This window comes from Miscanthus floridulus, chromosome 1 (genome assembly GCF_019320115.1).
Source record: "Miscanthus floridulus cultivar M001 chromosome 1, ASM1932011v1, whole genome shotgun sequence".
NCBI lineage: Eukaryota > Viridiplantae > Streptophyta > Magnoliopsida > Poales > Poaceae > Miscanthus > Miscanthus floridulus.
In genome coordinates this window covers 42,400,284-42,407,537 of record NC_089580.1, presented here as the reverse complement: position 1 = coordinate 42,407,537, position 7,254 = coordinate 42,400,284, and the positions used below count along the sequence as shown (strand labels likewise).

Here is a 7,254-nt window from a genome sequence, read left to right as displayed (position 1 = left end):
CGGTGGCAGGGGCGGCGCTCCACTCCCGGTGAGCAGCGGCTGGGGCGGGTGCCGGGGACGCGGCCGGCGGCAACGCGGGGTGCCCAGGGCCTACTGCTGGCCTGGGGCTCCTTGCATCTACCGAATCTACTGGGCGGCGGCGGCCGGTGGCTGGCGCTTCGTCGGCTTCTCGCGCGCGGCAGATCCGGCACGCCTGGCCGTGGAGGAGGTGGTAACAGGTGGCACGAAGGCTGTGGGGGATCCGACCATGGAGGAGGTGCCTCCCACGGCAGATCCAGCGGCAGCGCGCTGCCCCCGTGCTAGGCGGTGTCGAGAAAGGACGGCCAGATGCGAGGGCAACGAGGACGACGAGCATAATCAGGTACACCTTCTCTGTCCGCTCGTGCTGTGTAGGTCCTCGGCTCCCCACATCATCTCGTCTCTCCTGCAGGGTGCGTCGAGATCCTTAGGCTCCTATAGATGCTGGTGTCGAGCAAGGACGGCCAGATGCTGAACCTCTGCACCTGTCGATTGAGGTCAGTGCATGCTACTAATCATGGAACAGAACTATGCTGAAGTTTTTCGCTTGCTTGCTTGAGCCACGTATTGTAATCAATGCAGGAATACTTGAATTATTTGATTAAATGCCTATAAGAACACTCGTCTAGATATCTGTTAGCATTTGTAATGTCATTGCAACATTGAAATTTCACGCCTATTTAAATTTCTGCAGGAGAGGAGGATAGTGCTTTGACCCAGCCTGAACATGCTGGTCTTGACTTTGATGCAAACACTCAATTTCAATGTCAGTGCTGACTCTATTGTCACATGAGAAGGTTCCTAAAGGCAGCAAAAATCTTAGAAGAAGGTGAGATACTATACATACTCCTATTTTTGTGATAGCTGAATGGAGATATACAGTCATCTTTCTATTGAGGATAGTAAGCTCTTTACATATTTTCATTGAGATCTTGTTGGACTTGTAGAATAGCTGAATGGAGGTATGCAGTCATCTTTCTATTTGCTTCATTGCACAGTCTGTTTGAACTATTTAATTAGTTTCAAAGCTTACTGATAAATAGATGACATTTCTTTTTTGAATCTTTGACAATTCTTTTTTTAAGCTTACTCGTAATGAGTCTGATGTAGTATTGACTTGTGATGTTTCATCCAGTTCATCCATTTTCATAGTCACTAAATTAAATATGCATATCAAAATCCCACAAAACCCTGATTTCTGAATTTGGTTTAAATGTGCAGATCATGACAAGCTACTAACGCTAATTGCAATCTTAGCTGGCAAGCTACAGGTACATATCTCCATTTTCTTAGAACCGTGAACATTCTTACATGTATTTTTGTGAACATTCAATCATGTGAGCATTACTGAATTATTACTGCTTGTGCTTCACTATGTGAAGTTTAATGAGAATTTGAGAGTTGGTGTGAAACTGAATTATTGCAAACTGCAACAGGAGGAAGCCCTCATTGAATCGTTTGGATGGCTGCAAGATAGACTAGAAGCTCAAGAAGTTGAAAGGGAAGCTGAGAGGCAAGAACATAGGCGTCAGCTTGAACAGATGAATGGTGGGATGATGGCCAACATACATATCAAGGGAACCTTCGCTGCTACAGTAGACATTAGTCTTTTGATTCGAATGAGTTCAAACAGTTGTCTGTGCTTAACACATTATTATGTGTTAAGCTATCTACTTGTGCTCTCATTTAGTTTGACACTCGGTGTGTTTTGTTAAAGATTTTGTATGAACAAATTATATTTCGTTTTAATGGATGTCGATGCTTCCTTCATTATGTATTTGTCGTTTTGCGATTATTAATTTAAGCTACCAAACAAAGTGTCGCAACATGAATTATTAATATATTAATCTGGCGTTGCAATATATGATGGCACATATAACAACCACATTTAGTCGTGGCAATAGGTATGATAATCGTGGCAATAGAGAAACTATCTCGTGCAACTACAAAAAGATGACGGTGGCAATAGAGGAATCTACCTATAGCAACCAGATAGTTAGTAACGTGGCAATAGATGACCTGTCTATAGCAACCAACCTAAGTAACGTGGCAATAGCCTATGCCATCTATAGCAACCATTCAGAAACGTGGCAATATACGACCTCTCTATAGCAACCAACCTAAAGAGATGTTGCAATAACCTAAGCCACCTATAGCAACCATTTAGGCGACGTGGCAATAGAGAACCTCTATTGCAATGCTTTCTCTGCGTAGCAATAACCACGATTGCAACACCTGTGTTGCGTTGCGCTTGCATTGTGTTGCTACACGACCAGCGTGTCGCAATACGTATCGCTAGCAACACCTAGTTCGTTGCAATTGATACTATTACCACACCCATAGTGGTTGCAATTGCTTTTATTACAACACTCACCAGGTGTTGCAAAAGCATCAAAAGTGTTGCAATAGAGGGGCTGTGTGTCGCAACTAAAATGTAACCCATTGCATTATGCTATTGCTACCCTTACAAGTGCAACGACATTTAACCAAAAAAAATTGGTAGCAAAATTACTATGGCTACCATTTTTGGGTCTTTTGCTACACTTTTTTGGCGTTGCAGTAGACCGAAAATCTTGTAGTGTCATAGCTATTGTGTGAATAGATACTATCTAAACTAGAATTATGGTAGGTGGCTTGCATTTTGAGTAGGCTAGCGCTACACTTGCTTCGCCTCATAATTGTCTAACCATTTTGTTAAGTGTTGTAGTAGAAATTTTTATTAGGCTATTCACCCCCCCCCTCTAGCCATTAGGACCTTTCAAGTGGTATCGGAGCCAAGGTCACCGTTATTTGAGGCTTAACAACCTTCGGTGTTAAAATGGCTCAAATCAACAACACCAAGAAGCCACCCCAATTTGATGGAACAAATTATCCTTATTGGAAGTCAAAGATGACCACACACATCAAGTCAATCAATAAAAAGGTGTGGAAGGTGGTAGAAACAAAAATTGAGATTGGTGATCTGGAGAATCCCACCGCGGCCGAAGAAGTACTTCTCCAAAATAATGACATTGCTCTAAGTGCTATTCATGATGCAATTGATGAGAGAACATTTGAGCAAATCAAGAATATTGAGATGGCTCATGAGGCTTGGAAGAAGTTGGAAGAATCATTCGAGGGCACTCAAGCCGTGAAGGGTGCAAAGGCTTACATTCTCAAGGAGAAGTTTGCAAGCTTCAAGATGAAGGAGGATGAGAGTGTGCCGGAGATGTTTCATAGGCTTCAAGTGCTTGTCAATGATCTCAAAGCACTTGGAGAAGAGCTGAAGGACAAGGACTTCTCCCATAAGTTCTTGAGATGCTTACCTTCAAGATTTGGTACATTGGTCACTATTCTAGTGAGGAGTGGTTTGGACACTATGACACCAAACCAAGTGTTGGGAGATATAATGACCAATGATACATATAGAGATGATGATGAGAAGGAAGAAAAGGAGAAGAAAGATGAGAAGAAGGATGAGAAGAAGAAGAGCGTGGCATTCAAAGCCACATCATCCAAGGGCAAAGCAAAGCATGAAACATCAAGTGAAGAAGATGAATCATGGGATGATGATGATGATGATGAGAAGATGGCTCTATTTGTCAAGAGATTTGACAAGTTCATGGTGAAGAAGGGCTACCGTGCTAGAAGAAAGAAGTCTTCATCCAAGAACAAAGAAGAGTCAAGAAGGTGCTTCAAGTGTGGAAGCAAAGATCATCTTGTTGCTCAATGCCCATACAATAGTGACAATGATGATGACAACAAGAAGAACAAGAAGAAGGACAAGAAAGAAAAGAAAGAGAAGAAGGACAAGATGGCATTCAATAAGAAGGGTGGTTCATATGTAGTCACTTGGGGTAGTGATGCCTCCTCAAGTGATGATGATGATGATAGTGATGATAACAAGACCACCAAGAAGAAGGTTCTTGCAAGCATTGCCATCAATGAGAAGCCTTCTCTCTTCGAATCTTCATCATGCTTCATGGCTAAGGCCACTAAGGTAGAATCTTGTGATGATGAAAGTGATGAAGAACATGATGATGAAAATGAACATGAAAATAAAAATGATAGTGATAGTGATAGTGATAATGATGAACCCACTAAAGATGAATTATTTGACATGCTAGAAGATGCTAGAGAACACTTTGACATCAAGAGAAGGGAATGCAAAAGCTTGCGTAAGGAACTAAAAGACCTTAAGCAAGCCTTTGATGAGCTCAATGCATCTCATGAGAGGCTAGAGGAAGCCAATGAGAAGCTTGGCAAAGCCCACAAAAAGCTTGAAAAGGCTCATTCCTCTTTGCTTGATGAGCAAAATAAAAAGAAGCATGTTAAAACTTGCAATGTAGGTTTAACTTGTGATATAATTAATGAATCACTATCTATGCCTATCATTGTTGCTCCTACTAACCCTTCTTGTAGCACTTCCACTTCTACCTCATCTAGTAGTGATGGTCTCACTTGTGATACCTCACTAGTGGTTGAGAATGAGAACCTCAAGAAGGAGGTCACTAAGCTCACTTACACCTTAGCTAAGGCTTATGGTGGTGAGGACCGCTTGCTTATGTGCTTGGGTAGCCAAAGAGCTTCTCTCTACAAAGAGGGATTGGGCTATACCCCCAAAAAAGGCAAAGTGGCCTTTGCTCCTCACAAGACTAGTTTTGTGAAGAACAATGGTCGGCTTTGCACTAGTTGCAAGCAAGTTGGTCATAAAGAGCATGAATGCACCAACAAGAGCAAAAATGCTAATGTATCCTGCCTTAAGCTTGATTCATGCTATATGCTTACTAAGGGTATAAATGGTGTGAAGGCTAAGTTCATTGGTAAACCATGGATGGGCTCAAAGAAGAAAGTCATTTGGGTACCAAAGAGCTTAGTGACTAACCTTCAAGGACCCAAGCAAGTTTGGGTACCTAAAAAAATTGATCTTCTTTTGTAGGTCAATTACAAAGCCGGAGGAAGGCATTGGGTTCTTGATAGTGGGTGCACTCAACCCATGACCGGTGATGCAAGAATGTTCAACTCAATCAACACCAATGGCAATGATGGTTATGATAGTATCTTATTTGGTGACAATGGCAAAGGCAAGGTCAAAGGGCTTGGTAAGATTGCAATATCAAATGACATGAGCATATCCAATGTGTTGCTAGTAGAGAGCTTGAACTTCAATTTGCTATCCGTGGCACAATTGTGTGATCTTGGATTCAAATGCATATTTGGGTAGATGATGTAGAGATCATAAGTGTAGATGGCTCTAATTTGATCTTCAAAGGTTTTAGATATGAGAATCTATACTTGGTTGATTTCAATGCTAGTGAAGCTAAATTATCTACATGCTTGTTCACTAAATCTAGCATGGGTTGGTTATGGCATAGAAGGCTTGGTCATATTGGAATGAAACAATTGAATAGATTGGTTAAGCATGACTTAGTTAAAGGCTTAAAAGATGTTGTGTTTGAAAAGGATAAGCTTTGTAGCTCTTGTCAAGCCGACAAACAAGTTGGAAACACCCATCCTAAGAAAAGCAAGATGAGCACTAGTAAAGCATTTGAGTTATTGCATATGGATTTGTTTGGGCCAACACAAAACACTAGTATCGGTGGAAACAAATATGGCTTTGTGATAGTGGATGACTATACTAGATACACATGGGTATTCTTTCTAGTGGACAAAAGTGATGTGTTTGCAACATTCAAATCATTTGTCAAGGGCATTCACAATGAGTTTGAAACAACCATCAAGAGAGTTAGAAGTGACAATGGTAGTGAGTTTAAGAACACTAGAATTGATGAGTTGTGTGATGAATTTGGAATTAGACATCAATTCTTGGCTAAGTACACTCCACAATCAAATGGCCTTGTTGAGAAGAAGAATAGAACACTTATTGATATGGCAAGGTCTATGCTTAGTGAGTACAATGTGAGTCAATCTTTTTGGGCCAAAGCTATCAACATGGCTTGCTATTGTAGCAACCGCCTCTATTGTCACCGATTGAAAGAGAAGACACCATATGAGCTCTTGAATGGTAGAAAGCCCAACATTGCATATTTTCGGGTTTTTGGTTGCAAATGCTATATCTTGAAGAAAGGCACTAGATTGGGCAAGTTTGACAAGAAATGTGATGAAGGATTTCTACTTGGTTACTCCACTACAAGCAAAGCATATAGGGTTTGGAATTTGGATAGTGGTACTCTTGAGGAAGTTCATGATGTTGAATTTGATGAAACCAAGGGTTCATAAGTAGAGAATGAGAACTTGGAAGATGTTAGAGGCATTCAACTTTCAAATGCCATGAAGAACATAGATATTGGTGAATTGAGGCCTAGGCAAGTGAATGGTGATGAAGATGATCAAGTGCAAGTGCTCTCTAACTCAAATGTGCAAGATGATACAAATCAAGTTAGTGCAAGTGGCTCTCATGACAATGAACAAGATCAAGTGGCTAGTACATCATCTCAACCCAATGATCAAGCAAGTGCAAGCAATCAAGTTCCAATCCTCCAACCAACCAATGTTGCAAGGGATCATCCATTGGACACTATCATTGGTGATATTTCTAGAGGTGTACAAACAAGATCAAGATTGGTATCATTTTGTGAGCATTTCTTATTTGTGTCATCCATTGAACCAAAAAAGATAGATGAAGCATTAAAGGATGTTGATTGGGTGAATGTTATGCATGAAGAATTGAATAACTTCACAAGAAATCAAGTATGGGAGTTGGTAGAAAGACCAAAGGGACACAATGTGATTAGAACCAAATGGGTCTTTAGAAACAAGCAAGATCAAGATGGGATAGTTGTAAGGAACAAAGCAAGATTAGTAGCACAAGGCTATACACAAGTTGAAGGTCTTGACTTTGGAGAAACATATGCCCCAGTTGCTAGATTGGAAGCAATTAGAATCTTGCTAGCCTATGCTTGTGCCCACAACATTAAGCTCTATCAAATGGATGTCAAGAGTGCATTTCTCAATGGCTACATCAATGAAGAAGTATATGTTGAGCAACCTCCTGGTTTTGAAGATAACAAGAAGCCCAACCATGTGTACAAGTTGAAGAAGGTATTGTATGGCTTGAAGCAAGCACCTAGAGCATGGTATGAGAGATTGAGGGATTTCTTACTCTCTAAAGGGTTCACAATGGGCAAGGTTGACACCACTCTTTTCATTAAGAAGATTGGAAAAGATCTATTTGTATTGTAAATCTATGTAGATGACATCATATTTGGATCAACCAATCAAGACTTTTATGATGAG

General features: G+C 40.9%; 1 long non-coding RNA gene across 1 annotated transcript; it reads left to right on the top strand.

The window, feature by feature from the left end:
* The first annotated feature begins 739 nt into the window (after positions 1 to 739).
* On the top strand, positions 740 to 1,507 carry LOC136510020 (uncharacterized). The gene is made up of 3 exons (XR_010772590.1): positions 740 to 847; positions 1,240 to 1,289; positions 1,455 to 1,507. It is a non-coding gene; the product is annotated as an uncharacterized lncRNA (long non-coding RNA).
* The last annotated feature ends 5,747 nt before the right edge of the window (positions 1,508 to 7,254 follow it).